The sequence below is a fragment of the Chrysoperla carnea genome, assembly GCF_905475395.1.
Source record: "Chrysoperla carnea chromosome X unlocalized genomic scaffold, inChrCarn1.1 SUPER_X_unloc_6, whole genome shotgun sequence".
Taxonomy (NCBI): Eukaryota; Metazoa; Arthropoda; class Insecta; order Neuroptera; family Chrysopidae; genus Chrysoperla; species Chrysoperla carnea.
Window position 1 is genome coordinate 112,312 of NW_025408189.1, and position 20,066 is coordinate 132,377.

At 24.3% G+C, this 20,066-nt stretch overlaps 3 non-coding genes across 3 annotated transcripts; all 3 read left to right on the top strand.

Annotated features, from left to right (window-relative positions):
• The first annotated feature begins 3,555 nt into the window (after positions 1–3,555).
• On the top strand, positions 3,556–3,674 carry LOC123304503. Its single transcript, XR_006536518.1, has one exon. It is a non-coding gene; the product is annotated as a 5S ribosomal RNA (ribosomal RNA).
• A 6,353-nt stretch (positions 3,675–10,027) lies between these two features.
• On the top strand, positions 10,028–10,146 carry LOC123304504. Its single transcript, XR_006536519.1, has one exon. It is a non-coding gene; the product is annotated as a 5S ribosomal RNA (ribosomal RNA).
• Positions 10,147–16,498: 6,352 nt separating this feature from the next.
• On the top strand, positions 16,499–16,617 carry LOC123304505. Its single transcript, XR_006536520.1, has one exon. It is a non-coding gene; the product is annotated as a 5S ribosomal RNA (ribosomal RNA).
• Positions 16,618–20,066: the final 3,449 nt, after the last annotated feature.

Genomic DNA, 20,066 nt, shown 5'->3' on the forward strand with positions numbered 1-20,066 from the left:
ACAACTAGCGTATTATATACGCGAAGATGGATATAACAATAAAAATGAATACTACTCTCTGATTGGCTGAAAATAATACTATAAGGTGATTGGTTTATTTTTAAAGTTTTATATTTTATAAATATTATAAATTAAAATACCCAAATAACATTTTAAACATTTATGTTACAATCCCCGTAACGTACACATCTGTGTGATTATATTTACAAAAAAAAGTATTAATTAAATAAATTTATTCGCTATGTCTGGACGAGGTAAAGGTGGTAAAGTAAAGGGAAAGGCAAAGTCAAGATCAAGCCGAGCAGGATTACAATTTCCTGTTGGAAGAATTCACAGATTATTACGAAAAGGAAATTATGCTGAACGAGTAGGTGCTGGTGCCCCAGTATATTTGGCTGCTGTTATGGAATATTTGGCTGCAGAAGTTCTCGAGTTAGCTGGTAATGCTGCCCGTGATAACAAAAAAACACGTATCATTCCACGTCATTTACAATTGGCAATTCGTAATGATGAAGAATTAAATAAATTATTATCTGGTGTAACAATTGCTCAAGGTGGTGTATTACCAAACATTCAAGCAGTGTTATTACCAAAGAAAACTGAAAAGAAAGCATAAATTAAAAACATTGCATTAATTTTTATAATAATAATACATCGATCATAGGCCTTTTAATAAAAGGCCACAAATTTATTTAAAATAAGAGTAAAAATTATTTTTATAAATAATATATTATAATATTTTTTTAAAGAATCAATTTAAATAATTATAAATTAATGATTCTTTTTTTTTTTTTTTTTTTTATATGTTATTATGGAAATAATTCATCATATTATGATGACATTTAGGTAACATATTATAAGAATATTCATAAAATATTATCAAAATAATATTGTATTATGATGATATTTAGACAAAATATTATAAGAATATACACAAAATATTATCAAAATAATATCATTAGATAACAAAACTGTTCATGATACTCATACCTTTACTAGAGATAAAAGTATCAGGATGCACTTGTATTAATACATATTATCACAACATCACAAAATATTTTTTAAAAGGAAAAATTTTTTTAAAATTATTATAAAATTTGATTGAATTAAATTTCAATTTATTTTTTTAATAATTAAAGAAAAAAAAAAAAAAAGCATATAAACTTTCTATTGAAAATGTTATTTTAAACTAGATGGCCAAGTGAACTTCGTTACACAAACAATATATGACGTATTCGTTATTTAAATAATCAGTATCCTTTGATATTATATCAATACGTTACTCTCTTCTTTTGATACATATTAATAAAATTTCAATTTATAAGATTTTATGTCAATTATATAAATAATATTATAAATTTTCTAAATACATAAGTTAAGTAACAAAAAATTTGAATAACAAGATAAATTTATATATTATGTTTTAATACTCGATACTATAATATATCGCATCCGTTACCAATTATTCGGTATCCTTTGATTTATACACAGAATGAACTAAAAATATATATCAAATTTATTTTATTTATTTATATATTTAATATTATTATTATTATTTTATATTACAAAGTTTCTTAACGAAGCTTACAATGATTTCTCATATCGTACTTAACAAAATTATTTAGATCATATAAAATTTAAATTGTTAAAAAATTTGTATATTTATTATTATTATTATTTATTTTTATTAAAATTACATAACATAAAATTAATAATATTTTAATAATTATATAAATTAATTCTTATTTAAAATAATCTTATATTAATCTCAACAAATACTCTAATAATATATTTTGTCATAAATTTTTTTATATTTAAAATAAATATTATAATATATAAATACTTATATCAGTATAAAATTTCTTTATATAATTATGAAAAAATTAATTTAATAGTTAATTATTGATATTAATGCATAAATAAAAGTATTTTCTAATGAAATATATTTTGTCAATGTTCGATTAACACATTTCATAATAATACGTTTTCATTATTGACAAAAAAAGTTTTTCTAAAAATGAAATCTTATACTATAATATATATATTTATATATTAAATTTTTTAATTATTTATATACTAATAATTTATAATAAATCGATATTAAATAAAAAATAAAAATATATACTTTTTAAGTTTACCTTAAAAATATTATTGTTTTGTATGATTGAAATAATTAATATTAAACTATGTTTATTAATAATTGTTAATAAAAAAATTAAATATATTTTAATTTATAAAATAAATATTATTATTAAATTTATAATTTATTATTTTATATATTATAGAAATTGAAAAAATAAATCATGTTTACTACGACAGTAAATTAGAAATACTATTTAATTTTTATGTGTTTTCTACATGGTACTTTGACTTACATAGGGACTTATATTATTGTGAATAATGATATAATTGAAAACCTTTATTTTTTATTTGATAGAATTATTATATTTTATCATTTAAATATTTATAATAAATACATTATTTTTATAAAGTAAAAAAATATGGCCGAAGAAAATTCTACAGCTGTTGCAGCAACTGCGGTTACTGCTGCTTCTACAACACCAACAAAAAAAGCAACAGCTTCTGGTGCTAAACGTACAAAACAACATTCAAAACCAACACATCCACGTACATCAGAAATGGTTGTTAACGCAATTAAAAATTTAAAAGAACGTGGTGGTTCATCATTACAAGCAATTAAAAAATATTTAGCTGCAAATTATAAAGTGGATTCTGATAAAATTTCACCATTTATTAAAAAATATTTAAAAGCTGCTGTAACTGAGGGAGCCTTGGTACAAACTAAAGGTAAAGGTGCATCTGGTTCATTCAAATTGGCTGCTTCCGCTTCATCTAATTCTTCAGCTAAATCAAAAGTATCCAAAAAAGAAAGTGGAGCAAAAGGTTCAGCAAAGAGTGCTAAAAGTAAACGGGCACCAAAAGAAAAGAAAGCCACAACTACATCATTGGCAGCCAAAAAGCCTAAAGCAAAAAAAGCGACTCCATCATCATCAACTGCTGCTAAAAAAGTTACTGCAAAATCATCAGCGGCATCAAAAAAAGCACCAGTTAAAGCAAAACCAGCAAAAAGTACAAAATCCGCTGCCAAAAGTAGCCCTGCTCGTAAACCGAAAGCACCAAAAGCTAAGAAAGCTTCTGTTGCCAAATCATCTCCTACAAAAATTAAAAAAGCAGCACCAAAAAAGAAATGATCTGTTACTTTAATAATATATTGAAATATTTCATTATTTTTGCTAAAAAATGAAAATAACATAGGCCTTAATACAGGCCACAAATTAATATTTGATAAGAGTAAATTATTTTTTGTATAAATATTTTATAAAATAATAGTTTAGAAACATTTGCCACAGTCAGTACCACGGATGGGTGGCCACTTGAGAATACTGTGTGCGGTTGCATTTTTATTTAAAATATATGGTATAATAAATAAGTATATATTTAAATTGATTACTTCATTGAAAATTTTAATAATATACTTTAATATTAATGATATTTATGAAAAATATATATTTGTAAAAATTTTCATTTATTACTGGCAACAGCCATACCACGTTGAAAACACCGGTTCTCGTCCGATCACCGAAGTTAAGCAACATTGGGCACAGTCAGTACTTGGATGGGTGACCGCTTGGGAACACTGTGTGCGGTTGCCTTTTTATATTAAAAATATATATTATTTTTCTTCTTTTCTTTTTTTTTACACACCATATATAAATATATGTTATTTAGAAATGTAAACCTTTTATATTATTCGTCAACAAATAAATATTATTTTTTGTATAAAATTTTATTGCATTTATAACTCATATCATGGTTACTTTAAAGCGAGAAGTTTTTTTAATATTTCAAATGAATATAAAATAATATAAATTTTATGAAATTTATTTATTTTTAGAAATAGCAATCGCTTATAATTATAACAAAATTTTAATAATGTTTAATTTTATTTCAATAATTTATATATATATATATATATATATATATTTTTTAATAAAAATAATATACTCTTATTTAATAATATATGTTGGTCCTATATATAGGACCGAAAATATTTCTTATTTGTTTTTTTTTTTTTTAATTGTCATTTAAAACGCTTATGCACGTTCTCCACGAATACGTCTTGCCAATTGTATATCCTTAGGCATAATTGTAACACGCTTTGCATGAATTGCGCATAAATTGGTATCTTCAAATAAACCTACTAAATAGGCTTCACTAGCTTCTTGTAATGCCATAACAGCTGAACTTTGGAAACGTAAATCGGTTTTAAAATCTTGTGCAATTTCACGTACTAAACGTTGGAATGGTAATTTACGAATTAACAATTCAGTACTTTTTTGATAACGACGAATTTCTCGTAAAGCTACTGTACCAGGACGATATCTGTGTGGTTTTTTTACTCCACCAGTTGCTGGTGCACTTTTACGTGCAGCTTTCGTTGCTAATTGTTTTCTTGGTGCTTTACCACCAGTTGATTTACGTGCAGTTTGCTTGGTTCTAGCCATTTTCAAATAATAATGTTTTTACAAAAAAACACACAATTTTAAAAATTATATTCGACAATTTGATACTACAAAGTCAAATGTTTAAATGCGAAATAAATGTGTTGTATTTATATTTATATGAAATTTCAAAATTTTTGTTGTCATATCCTATTGGATAGCTATCAGAGTATGGACTAATCAAATTGTATAGGCGTGGCTTAAAAAATCTTTAATGCTTTATATAAAAAGGCACAATTGTACCGGCGCTCACATACATTACAATACTTGTGAGGTTAACACACGTGTTATCCGTTCGTTAAAATATTGTAAATAATTTTTTATTAAAATGACTGGCAGAGGAAAAGGTGGAAAGGGTCTTGGAAAAGGGGGTGCAAAACGTCATAGAAAAGTTTTGCGTGATAATATCCAAGGTATTACAAAACCTGCAATTCGTCGTTTAGCACGACGAGGTGGAGTAAAACGTATCTCTGGTTTAATTTATGAAGAAACACGTGGTGTACTTAAAGTATTCCTTGAAAATGTTATTCGGGATGCTGTTACATATACTGAACACGCAAAACGTAAAACAGTTACAGCTATGGATGTTGTATATGCATTAAAACGACAAGGTCGTACTTTGTATGGTTTTGGAGGTTAAGAAAATATAATAATTTACTTAAAATATTTAGTAAATTTATTAAAGAATATTTAATACATCCGATAAATTTAAACAGGCTTTCCTTTTTGGGAAGCCACTAATTTTATTTATATAAGAGTAAATAAATTTGTTAATAAATATAACATATTATATAATTTGTTTACAACAAATTATTTTGTTTATAACATACATTACCAAATATTTTTATTTATTTTTTTTTTTATTGTAATATATCTGCAATAATAACTTATAATTTGTATATTATCTATTTTATTTTACAATAACTTATTGAATTTTTGAAAAAATTTTATTATAAATTAATATACTATTATATTTTTTATATATACAAGTTAAGAGTAACAAGTATCGATAGGAGATTATCGAATTTATAACTAATAAAACATTTCGCCTTAATCAAAGAAAATAAAGATTTTGCTATACCATTTTTTATACTTTCAATAAATAATTTATTATTAAATTTTTATTATTTCATTTATTTTTTAAAATTATTAAAAATATTTTTCTAATAATTATAAGCGTACATAAACAAGTAGTAAATGTAAAATGAAAATAATAAAGGTAATGTAATGCATTTGCATTACACTGATTTACGATATATATTCCGCGATATCCTTTATTATATTTAAAATTAATAATATTGATATACTAATAATAGATATATTCAAGCTATTAATATATAAAATTTTATATTAAATATGATATTAATAATTGTTTATTTTATTTTTTTGTATATATAAAAATAATTTACTCTTATTTAAAAAATTTGATGGCTCTCTTAAAAAGAGAGCCATTTTTATATGTTGATGTATTTTTATGTTATCAATTAAATAATATTTTCGATTTATTTATTTTGAACTTGTATATTTTGTAACAGCTTTAGTACCTTCACTAACAGCGTGCTTTGCCAATTCACCAGGTAATAATAATCGAACTGCGGTTTGAATTTCCCGACTTGTGATTGTTGAACGTTTATTATAATGTGCTAAACGTGATGCTTCAGCAGCAATACGTTCAAAAATATCATTAACAAAACTGTTCATGATACTCATAGCTTTACTAGAGATACCAGTATCAGGATGCACTTGTTTTAATACTTTGTAAATGTAAATTGCATATGATTCCTTGCGCTTCCTCTTCTTTTTCTTATCACTCTTTGATATATTTTTTTGAGCTTTGCCAGCTTTTTTTGCTGCTTTTCCACTTGTTTTTGGTGGCATTGTTACAAACAATTAATATACACAGATAGTTACAGAACACCAGTCAGTATATGTATGAGCGTGTCGTGTATACAACTAGCGTATTATATACGCGAAGATGGATATAACAATAAAAATGAATACTACTCTCTGATTGGCTGAAAATAATACTATAAGGTGATTGGTTTATTTTTAAAGTTTTATATTTTATAAATATTATAAATTAAAATACCCAAATAACATTTTAAACATTTATGTTACAATCCCCGTAACGTACACATCTGTGTGATTATATTTACAAAAAAAAGTATTAATTAAATAAATTTATTCGCTATGTCTGGACGAGGTAAAGGTGGTAAAGTAAAGGGAAAGGCAAAGTCAAGATCAAGCCGAGCAGGATTACAATTTCCTGTTGGAAGAATTCACAGATTATTACGAAAAGGAAATTATGCTGAACGAGTAGGTGCTGGTGCCCCAGTATATTTGGCTGCTGTTATGGAATATTTGGCTGCAGAAGTTCTCGAGTTAGCTGGTAATGCTGCCCGTGATAACAAAAAAACACGTATCATTCCACGTCATTTACAATTGGCAATTCGTAATGATGAAGAATTAAATAAATTATTATCTGGTGTAACAATTGCTCAAGGTGGTGTATTACCAAACATTCAAGCAGTGTTATTACCAAAGAAAACTGAAAAGAAAGCATAAATTAAAAACATTGCATTAATTTTTATAATAATAATACATCGATCATAGGCCTTTTAATAAAAGGCCACAAATTTATTTAAAATAAGAGTAAAAATTATTTTTATAAATAATATATTATAATATTTTTTTAAAGAATCAATTTAAATAATTATAAATTAATGATTCTTTTTTTTTTTTTTTTTTTTATATGTTATTATGGAAATAATTCATCATATTATGATGACATTTAGGTAACATATTATAAGAATATTCATAAAATATTATCAAAATAATATTGTATTATGATGATATTTAGACAAAATATTATAAGAATATACACAAAATATTATCAAAATAATATCATTAGATAACAAAACTGTTCATGATACTCATACCTTTACTAGAGATAAAAGTATCAGGATGCACTTGTATTAATACATATTATCACAACATCACAAAATATTTTTTAAAAGGAAAAATTTTTTTAAAATTATTATAAAATTTGATTGAATTAAATTTCAATTTATTTTTTTAATAATTAAAGAAAAAAAAAAAAAAAGCATATAAACTTTCTATTGAAAATGTTATTTTAAACTAGATGGCCAAGTGAACTTCGTTACACAAACAATATATGACGTATTCGTTATTTAAATAATCAGTATCCTTTGATATTATATCAATACGTTACTATCTTCTTTTGATACATATTAATAAAATTTCAATTTATAAGATTTTATGTCAATTATATAAATAATATTATAAATTTTCTAAATACATAAGTTAAGTAACAAAAAATTTGAATAACAAGATAAATTTATATATTATGTTTTAATACTCGATACTATAATATATCGCATCCGTTACCAATTATTCGGTATCCTTTGATTTATACACAGAATGAACTAAAAATATATATCAAATTTATTTTATTTATTTATATATTTAATATTATTATTATTATTTTATATTACAAAGTTTCTTAACGAAGCTTACAATGATTTCTCATATCGTACTTAACAAAATTATTTAGATCATATAAAATTTAAATTGTTAAAAAATTTGTATATTTATTATTATTATTATTTATTTTTATTAAAATTACATAACATAAAATTAATAATATTTTAATAATTATATAAATTAATTCTTATTTAAAATAATCTTATATTAATCTCAACAAATACTCTAATAATATATTTTGTCATAAATTTTTTTATATTTAAAATAAATATTATAATATATAAATACTTATATCAGTATAAAATTTCTTTATATAATTATGAAAAAATTAATTTAATAGTTAATTATTGATATTAATGCATAAATAAAAGTATTTTCTAATGAAATATATTTTGTCAATGTTCGATTAACACATTTCATAATAATACGTTTTCATTATTGACAAAAAAAGTTTTTCTAAAAATGAAATCTTATACTATAATATATATATTTATATATTAAATTTTTTAATTATTTATATACTAATAATTTATAATAAATCGATATTAAATAAAAAATAAAAATATATACTTTTTAAGTTTACCTTAAAAATATTATTGTTTTGTATGATTGAAATAATTAATATTAAACTATGTTTATTAATAATTGTTAATAAAAAAATTAAATATATTTTAATTTATAAAATAAATATTATTATTAAATTTATAATTTATTATTTTATATATTATAGAAATTGAAAAAATAAATCATGTTTACTACGACAGTAAATTAGAAATACTATTTAATTTTTATGTGTTTTCTACATGGTACTTTGACTTACATAGGGACTTATATTATTGTGAATAATGATATAATTGAAAACCTTTATTTTTTATTTGATAGAATTATTATATTTTATCATTTAAATATTTATAATAAATACATTATTTTTATAAAGTAAAAAAATATGGCCGAAGAAAATTCTACAGCTGTTGCAGCAACTGCGGTTACTGCTGCTTCTACAACACCAACAAAAAAAGCAACAGCTTCTGGTGCTAAACGTACAAAACAACATTCAAAACCAACACATCCACGTACATCAGAAATGGTTGTTAACGCAATTAAAAATTTAAAAGAACGTGGTGGTTCATCATTACAAGCAATTAAAAAATATTTAGCTGCAAATTATAAAGTGGATTCTGATAAAATTTCACCATTTATTAAAAAATATTTAAAAGCTGCTGTAACTGAGGGAGCCTTGGTACAAACTAAAGGTAAAGGTGCATCTGGTTCATTCAAATTGGCTGCTTCCGCTTCATCTAATTCTTCAGCTAAATCAAAAGTATCCAAAAAAGAAAGTGGAGCAAAAGGTTCAGCAAAGAGTGCTAAAAGTAAACGGGCACCAAAAGAAAAGAAAGCCACAACTACATCATTGGCAGCCAAAAAGCCTAAAGCAAAAAAAGCGACTCCATCATCATCAACTGCTGCTAAAAAAGTTACTGCAAAATCATCAGCGGCATCAAAAAAAGCACCAGTTAAAGCAAAACCAGCAAAAAGTACAAAATCCGCTGCCAAAAGTAGCCCTGCTCGTAAACCGAAAGCACCAAAAGCTAAGAAAGCTTCTGTTGCCAAATCATCTCCTACAAAAATTAAAAAAGCAGCACCAAAAAAGAAATGATCTGTTACTTTAATAATATATTGAAATATTTCATTATTTTTGCTAAAAAATGAAAATAACATAGGCCTTAATACAGGCCACAAATTAATATTTGATAAGAGTAAATTATTTTTTGTATAAATATTTTATAAAATAATAGTTTAGAAACATTTGCCACAGTCAGTACCACGGATGGGTGGCCACTTGAGAATACTGTGTGCGGTTGCATTTTTATTTAAAATATATGGTATAATAAATAAGTATATATTTAAATTGATTACTTCATTGAAAATTTTAATAATATACTTTAATATTAATGATATTTATGAAAAATATATATTTGTAAAAATTTTCATTTATTACTGGCAACAGCCATACCACGTTGAAAACACCGGTTCTCGTCCGATCACCGAAGTTAAGCAACATTGGGCACAGTCAGTACTTGGATGGGTGACCGCTTGGGAACACTGTGTGCGGTTGCCTTTTTATATTAAAAATATATATTATTTTTCTTCTTTTCTTTTTTTTTACACACCATATATAAATATATGTTATTTAGAAATGTAAACCTTTTATATTATTCGTCAACAAATAAATATTATTTTTTGTATAAAATTTTATTGCATTTATAACTCATATCATGGTTACTTTAAAGCGAGAAGTTTTTTTAATATTTCAAATGAATATAAAATAATATAAATTTTATGAAATTTATTTATTTTTAGAAATAGCAATCGCTTATAATTATAACAAAATTTTAATAATGTTTAATTTTATTTCAATAATTTATATATATATATATATATATATATTTTTTAATAAAAATAATATACTCTTATTTAATAATATATGTTGGTCCTATATATAGGACCGAAAATATTTCTTATTTGTTTTTTTTTTTTTAAATTGTCATTTAAAACGCTTATGCACGTTCTCCACGAATACGTCTTGCCAATTGTATATCCTTAGGCATAATTGTAACACGCTTTGCATGAATTGCGCATAAATTGGTATCTTCAAATAAACCTACTAAATAGGCTTCACTAGCTTCTTGTAATGCCATAACAGCTGAACTTTGGAAACGTAAATCGGTTTTAAAATCTTGTGCAATTTCACGTACTAAACGTTGGAATGGTAATTTACGAATTAACAATTCAGTACTTTTTTGATAACGACGAATTTCTCGTAAAGCTACTGTACCAGGACGATATCTGTGTGGTTTTTTTACTCCACCAGTTGCTGGTGCACTTTTACGTGCAGCTTTCGTTGCTAATTGTTTTCTTGGTGCTTTACCACCAGTTGATTTACGTGCAGTTTGCTTGGTTCTAGCCATTTTCAAATAATAATGTTTTTACAAAAAAACACACAATTTTAAAAATTATATTCGACAATTTGATACTACAAAGTCAAATGTTTAAATGCGAAATAAATGTGTTGTATTTATATTTATATGAAATTTCAAAATTTTTGTTGTCATATCCTATTGGATAGCTATCAGAGTATGGACTAATCAAATTGTATAGGCGTGGCTTAAAAAATCTTTAATGCTTTATATAAAAAGGCACAATTGTACCGGCGCTCACATACATTACAATACTTGTGAGGTTAACACACGTGTTATCCGTTCGTTAAAATATTGTAAATAATTTTTTATTAAAATGACTGGCAGAGGAAAAGGTGGAAAGGGTCTTGGAAAAGGGGGTGCAAAACGTCATAGAAAAGTTTTGCGTGATAATATCCAAGGTATTACAAAACCTGCAATTCGTCGTTTAGCACGACGAGGTGGAGTAAAACGTATCTCTGGTTTAATTTATGAAGAAACACGTGGTGTACTTAAAGTATTCCTTGAAAATGTTATTCGGGATGCTGTTACATATACTGAACACGCAAAACGTAAAACAGTTACAGCTATGGATGTTGTATATGCATTAAAACGACAAGGTCGTACTTTGTATGGTTTTGGAGGTTAAGAAAATATAATAATTTACTTAAAATATTTAGTAAATTTATTAAAGAATATTTAATACATCCGATAAATTTAAACAGGCTTTCCTTTTTGGGAAGCCACTAATTTTATTTATATAAGAGTAAATAAATTTGTTAATAAATATAACATATTATATAATTTGTTTACAACAAATTATTTTGTTTATAACATACATTACCAAATATTTTTATTTATTTTTTTTTTTTATTGTAATATATCTGCAATAATAAATTATAATTTGTATATTATCTATTTTATTTTACAATAACTTATTGAATTTTTGAAAAAATTTTATTATAAATTAATATACTATTATATTTTTTATATATACAAGTTAAGAGTAACAAGTATCGATAGGAGATTATCGAATTTATAACTAATAAAACATTTCGCCTTAATCAAAGAAAATAAAGATTTTGCTATACCATTTTTTATACTTTCAATAAATAATTTATTATTAAATTTTTATTATTTCATTTATTTTTTAAAATTATTAAAAATATTTTTCTAATAATTATAAGCGTACATAAACAAGTAGTAAATGTAAAATGAAAATAATAAAGGTAATGTAATGCATTTGCATTACACTGATTTACGATATATATTCCGCGATATCCTTTATTATATTTAAAATTAATAATATTGATATACTAATAATAGATATATTCAAGCTATTAATATATAAAATTTTATATTAAATATGATATTAATAATTGTTTATTTTATTTTTTTGTATATATAAAAATAATTTACTCTTATTTAAAAAATTTGATGGCTCTCTTAAAAAGAGAGCCATTTTTATATGTTGATGTATTTTTATGTTATCAATTAAATAATATTTTCGATTTATTTATTTTGAACTTGTATATTTTGTAACAGCTTTAGTACCTTCACTAACAGCGTGCTTTGCCAATTCACCAGGTAATAATAATCGAACTGCGGTTTGAATTTCCCGACTTGTGATTGTTGAACGTTTATTATAATGTGCTAAACGTGATGCTTCAGCAGCAATACGTTCAAAAATATCATTAACAAAACTGTTCATGATACTCATAGCTTTACTAGAGATACCAGTATCAGGATGCACTTGTTTTAATACTTTGTAAATGTAAATTGCATATGATTCCTTGCGCTTCCTCTTCTTTTTCTTATCACTCTTTGATATATTTTTTTGAGCTTTGCCAGCTTTTTTTGCTGCTTTTCCACTTGTTTTTGGTGGCATTGTTACAAACAATTAATATACACAGATAGTTACAGAACACCAGTCAGTATATGTATGAGCGTGTCGTGTATACAACTAGCGTATTATATACGCGAAGATGGATATAACAATAAAAATGAATACTACTCTCTGATTGGCTGAAAATAATACTATAAGGTGATTGGTTTATTTTTAAAGTTTTATATTTTATAAATATTATAAATTAAAATACCCAAATAACATTTTAAACATTTATGTTACAATCCCCGTAACGTACACATCTGTGTGATTATATTTACAAAAAAAAGTATTAATTAAATAAATTTATTCGCTATGTCTGGACGAGGTAAAGGTGGTAAAGTAAAGGGAAAGGCAAAGTCAAGATCAAGCCGAGCAGGATTACAATTTCCTGTTGGAAGAATTCACAGATTATTACGAAAAGGAAATTATGCTGAACGAGTAGGTGCTGGTGCCCCAGTATATTTGGCTGCTGTTATGGAATATTTGGCTGCAGAAGTTCTCGAGTTAGCTGGTAATGCTGCCCGTGATAACAAAAAAACACGTATCATTCCACGTCATTTACAATTGGCAATTCGTAATGATGAAGAATTAAATAAATTATTATCTGGTGTAACAATTGCTCAAGGTGGTGTATTACCAAACATTCAAGCAGTGTTATTACCAAAGAAAACTGAAAAGAAAGCATAAATTAAAAACATTGCATTAATTTTTATAATAATAATACATCGATCATAGGCCTTTTAATAAAAGGCCACAAATTTATTTAAAATAAGAGTAAAAATTATTTTTATAAATAATATATTATAATATTTTTTTAAAGAATCAATTTAAATAATTATAAATTAATGATTCTTTTTTTTTTTTTTTTTTTTATATGTTATTATGGAAATAATTCATCATATTATGATGACATTTAGGTAACATATTATAAGAATATTCATAAAATATTATCAAAATAATATTGTATTATGATGATATTTAGACAAAATATTATAAGAATATACACAAAATATTATCAAAATAATATCATTAGATAACAAAACTGTTCATGATACTCATACCTTTACTAGAGATAAAAGTATCAGGATGCACTTGTATTAATACATATTATCACAACATCACAAAATATTTTTTAAAAGGAAAAATTTTTTTAAAATTATTATAAAATTTGATTGAATTAAATTTCAATTTATTTTTTTAATAATTAAAGAAAAAAAAAAAAAAAGCATATAAACTTTCTATTGAAAATGTTATTTTAAACTAGATGGCCAAGTGAACTTCGTTACACAAACAATATATGACGTATTCGTTATTTAAATAATCAGTATCCTTTGATATTATATCAATACGTTACTCTCTTCTTTTGATACATATTAATAAAATTTCAATTTATAAGATTTTATGTCAATTATATAAATAATATTATAAATTTTCTAAATACATAAGTTAAGTAACAAAAAATTTGAATAACAAGATAAATTTATATATTATGTTTTAATACTCGATACTATAATATATCGCATCCGTTACCAATTATTCGGTATCCTTTGATTTATACACAGAATGAACTAAAAATATATATCAAATTTATTTTATTTATTTATATATTTAATATTATTATTATTATTTTATATTACAAAGTTTCTTAACGAAGCTTACAATGATTTCTCATATCGTACTTAACAAAATTATTTAGATCATATAAAATTTAAATTGTTAAAAAATTTGTATATTTATTATTATTATTATTTATTTTTATTAAAATTACATAACATAAAATTAATAATATTTTAATAATTATATAAATTAATTCTTATTTAAAATAATCTTATATTAATCTCAACAAATACTCTAATAATATATTTTGTCATAAATTTTTTTATATTTAAAATAAATATTATAATATATAAATACTTATATCAGTATAAAATTTCTTTATATAATTATGAAAAAATTAATTTAATAGTTAATTATTGATATTAATGCATAAATAAAAGTATTTTCTAATGAAATATATTTTGTCAATGTTCGATTAACACATTTCATAATAATACGTTTTCATTATTGACAAAAAAAGTTTTTCTAAAAATGAAATCTTATACTATAATATATATATTTATATATTAAATTTTTTAATTATTTATATACTAATAATTTATAATAAATCGATATTAAATAAAAAATAAAAATATATACTTTTTAAGTTTACCTTAAAAATATTATGGTTTTGTATGATTGAAATAATTAATATTAAACTATGTTTATTAATAATTGTTAATAAAAAAATTAAATATATTTTAATTTATAAAATAAATATTATTATTAAATTTATAATTTATTATTTTATATATTATAGAAATTGAAAAAATAAATCATGTTTACTACGACAGTAAATTAGAAATACTATTTAATTTTTATGTGTTTTCTACATGGTACTTTGACTTACATAGGGACTTATATTATTGTGAATAATGATATAATTGAAAACCTTTATTTTTTATTTGATAGAATTATTATATTTTATCATTTAAATATTTATAATAAATACATTATTTTTATAAAGTAAAAAAATATGGCCGAAGAAAATTCTACAGCTGTTGCAGCAACTGCGGTTACTGCTGCATCTACAACACCAACAAAAAAAGCAACAGCTTCTGGTGCTAAACGTACAAAACAACATTCAAAACCAACACATCCACGTACATCAGAAATGGTTGTTAACGCAATTAAAAATTTAAAAGAACGTGGTGGTTCATCATTACAAGCAATTAAAAAATATTTAGCTGCAAATTATAAAGTGGATTCTGATAAAATTTCACCATTTATTAAAAAATATTTAAAAGCTGCTGTAACTGAGGGAGCCTTGGTACAAACTTAAGGTAAAGGTGCATCTGGTTCATTCAAATTGGCTGCTTCCGCTTCATCTAATTCTTCAGCTAAATCAAAAGTATCCAAAAAAGAAAGTGGAGCAAAAGGTTCAGCAAAGAGTGCTAAAAGTAAACGGGCACCAAAAGAAAAGAAAGCCACAACTACATCATTGGCAGCCAAAAAGCCTAAAGCAAAAAAAGCGACTCCATCATCATCAACTGCTGCTAAAAAAGTTACTGCAAAATCATCAGCGGCATAAAAAAAAGCACCAGTTAAAGCAAAACCAGCAAAAAGTACAAAATCCGCTGCCAAAAGTAGCCCTGCTCGTAAACCGAAAGCACCAAAAGCTAAGAAAGCTTCTGTTGCCAAATCATCTCCTACAAAAATTAAAAAAGCAGCACCAAAAAAGAAATGATCTGTTACTTTAATAATATATTGAAATATTTCATTATTTTTGCTAAAAAATGAAAATAACATAGGCCTTAATACAGGCCACAAATTAATATTTGATAAGAGTAAATTATTTTTTGTATAAATATTTTATAAAATAATAGTTTAGAAACATTTGCCACAGTCAGTACCACGGATGGGTGGCCACTTGAGAATACTGTGTGCGGTTGCATTTTTATTTAAAATATATGGTATAATAAATAAGTATATATTTAAATTGATTACTTCATTGAAAATTTTAATAATATACTTTAATATTAATGATATTTATGAAAAATATATATTTGTAAAAATTTTCATTTATTACTGGCAACAGCCATACCACGTTGAAAACACCGGTTCTCGTCCGATCACCGAAGTTAAGCAACATTGGGCACAGTCAGTACTTGGATGGGTGACCGCTTGGGAACACTGTGTGCGGTTGCCTTTTTATATTAAAAATATATATTATTTTTCTTCTTTTCTTTTTTTTTACACACCATATATAAATATATGTTATTTAGAAATGTAAACCTTTTATATTATTCGTCAACAAATAAATATTATTTTTTGTATAAAATTTTATTGCATTTATAACTCATATCATGGTTACTTTAAAGCGAGAAGTTTTTTTAATATTTCAAATGAATATAAAATAATATAAATTTTATGAAATTTATTTATTTTTAGAAATAGCAATCGCTTATAATTATAACAAAATTTTAATAATGTTTAATTTTATTTCAATAATTTATATATATATATATATATATATATTTTTTAATAAAAATAATATACTCTTATTTAATAATATATGTTGGTCCTATATATAGGACCGAAAATATTTCTTATTTGTTTTTTTTTTTTTAAATTGTCATTTAAAACGCTTATGCACGTTCTCCACGAATACGTCTTGCCAATTGTATATCCTTAGGCATAATTGTAACACGCTTTGCATGAATTGCGCATAAATTGGTATCTTCAAATAAACCTACTAAATAGGCTTCACTAGCTTCTTGTAATGCCATAACAGCTGAACTTTGGAAACGTAAATCGGTTTTAAAATCTTGTGCAATTTCACGTACTAAACGTTGGAATGGTAATTTACGAATTAACAATTCAGTACTTTTTTGATAACGACGAATTTCTCGTAAAGCTACTGTACCAGGACGATATCTGTGTGGTTTTTTTACTCCACCAGTTGCTGGTGCACTTTTACGTGCAGCTTTCGTTGCTAATTGTTTTTTTGGTGCTTTACCACCAGTTGATTTACGTGCAGTTTGCTTGGTTCTAGCCATTTTCAAATAATAATGTTTTTACAAAAAAACACACAATTTTAAAAATTATATTCGACAATTTGATACTACAAAGTCAAATGTTTAAATGCGAAATAAATGTGTTGTATTTATATTTATATGAAATTTCAAAATTTTTGTTGTCATATCCTATTGGATAGCTATCAGAGTATGGACTAATCAAATTGTATAGGCGTGGCTTAAAAAATCTTTAATGCTTTATATAAAAAGGCACAATTGTACCGGCGCTCACATACATTACAATACTTGTGAGGTTAACACACGTGTTATCCGTTCGTTAAAATATTGTAAATAATTTTTTATTAAAATGACTGGCAGAGGAAAAGGTGGAAAGGGTCTTGGAAAAGGGGGTGCAAAACGTCATAGAAAAGTTTTGCGTGATAATATCCAAGGTATTACAAAACCTGCAATTCGTCGTTTAGCACGACGAGGTGGAGTAAAACGTATCTCTGGTTTAATTTATGAAGAAACACGTGGTGTACTTAAAGTATTCCTTGAAAATGTTATTCGGGATGCTGTTACATATACTGAACACGCAAAACGTAAAACAGTTACAGCTATGGATGTTGTATATGCATTAAAACGACAAGGTCGTACTTTGTATGGTTTTGGAGGTTAAGAAAATATAATAATTTACTTAAAATATTTAGTAAATTTATTAAAGAATATTTAATACATCCGATCAATTTAAACAGGCTTTCCTTTTTGGGAAGCCACTAATTTTATTTACATAAGAGTAAATAAATTTGTTAATAAATATAACATATTATATAATTTGTTTACAACAAATTATTTTGTTTATAACATACATTACCAAATATTTTTATTTATTTTTTTTTTTTATTGTAATATATCTGCAATAATAACTTATAATTTGTATATTATCTATTTTATTTTACAATAACTTATTGAATTTTTGAAAAAATTTTATTATAAATTAATATACTATTATATTTTTTATATATACAAGTTAAGAGTAACAAGTATCGATAGGAGATTATCGAATTTATAACTAATAAAACATTTCGCCTTAATCAAAGAAAATAAAGATTTTGCTATACCATTTTTTATACTTTCAATAAATAATTTATTATTAAATTTTTATTATTTCATTTATTTTTTAAAATTATTAAAAATATTTTTCTAATAATTATAAGCGTACATAAACAAGTAGTAAATGTAAAATGAAAATAATAAAGGTAATGTAATGCATTTGCATTACACTGATTTACGATATATATTCCGCGATATCCTTTATTATATTTAAAATTAATAATATTGATATACTAATAATAGATATATTCAAGCTATTAATATATAAAATTTTATATTAAATATGATATTAATAATTGTTTATTTTATTTTTTTGTATATATAAAAATAATTTACTCTTATTTAAAAAATTTGATGGCTCTCTTAAAAAGAGAGCCATTTTTATATGTTGATGTATTTTTATGTTATCAATTAAATAATATTTTCGATTTATTTATTTTGAACTTGTATATTTTGTAACAGCTTTAGTACCTTCACTAACAGCGTGCTTTGCCAATTCACCAGGTAATAATAATCGAACTGCGGTTTGAATTTCCCGACTTGTGATTGTTGAACGTTTATTATAATGTGCTAAACGTGATGCTTCAGCAGCAATACGTTCAAAAATATCATTAACAAAACTGTTCATGATACTCATAGCTTTACTAGAGATACCAGTATCAGGATGCACTTGTTTTAATACTTTGTAAATGTAAATTGCATATGATTCCTTGCGCTTCCTCTTCTTTTTCTTATCACTCTTTGATATATTTTTTTGAGCTTTGCCAGCTTTTTTTTCTGCTTTTCCACTTGTTTTTGGTGGCATTGTTACAAACAATTAATATACACAGATAGTTACAGAACACCAGTCAGTATATGTATGAGCGTGTCGTGTATACAACTAGCGTATTATATACGCGAAGATGGATATAACAATAAAAATGAATACTACTCTCTGATTGGCTGAAAATAATACTATAAGGTGATTGGTTTATTTTTAAAGTTTTATATTTTATAAATATTATAAATTAAAATACCCAAATAACATTTTAAACATTTATGTTACAATCCCCGTAACGTACACATCTGTGTGATTATATTTACAAAAAAAATTATTAATTAAATAAATTTATTCGCTATGTCTGGACGAGGTAAAGGTGGTAAAGTAAAGGGAAAGGCAAAGTCAAGATCAAGCCGAGCAGGATTACAATTTCCTGCTGGAAGAATTCACAGATTATTACGAAAAGGAAATTATGCTGAACGAGTAGGTGCTGGTGCCCCAGTATATTTGGCTGCTGTTATGGAATATTTGGCTGCAGAAGTTCTCGAGTTAGCTGGTAATGCTGCCCGTGATAACAAAAAAACACGTATCATTCCACGTCATTTACAATTGGCAATTCGTAATGATGAAGAATTAAATAAATTATTATCTGGTGTAACAATTGCTCAAGGTGGTGTATTACCAAACATTCAAGCAGTGTTATTACCAAAGAAAACTGAAAAGAAAGCATAAATTAAAAACATTGCATTAATTTTTATAATAATAATA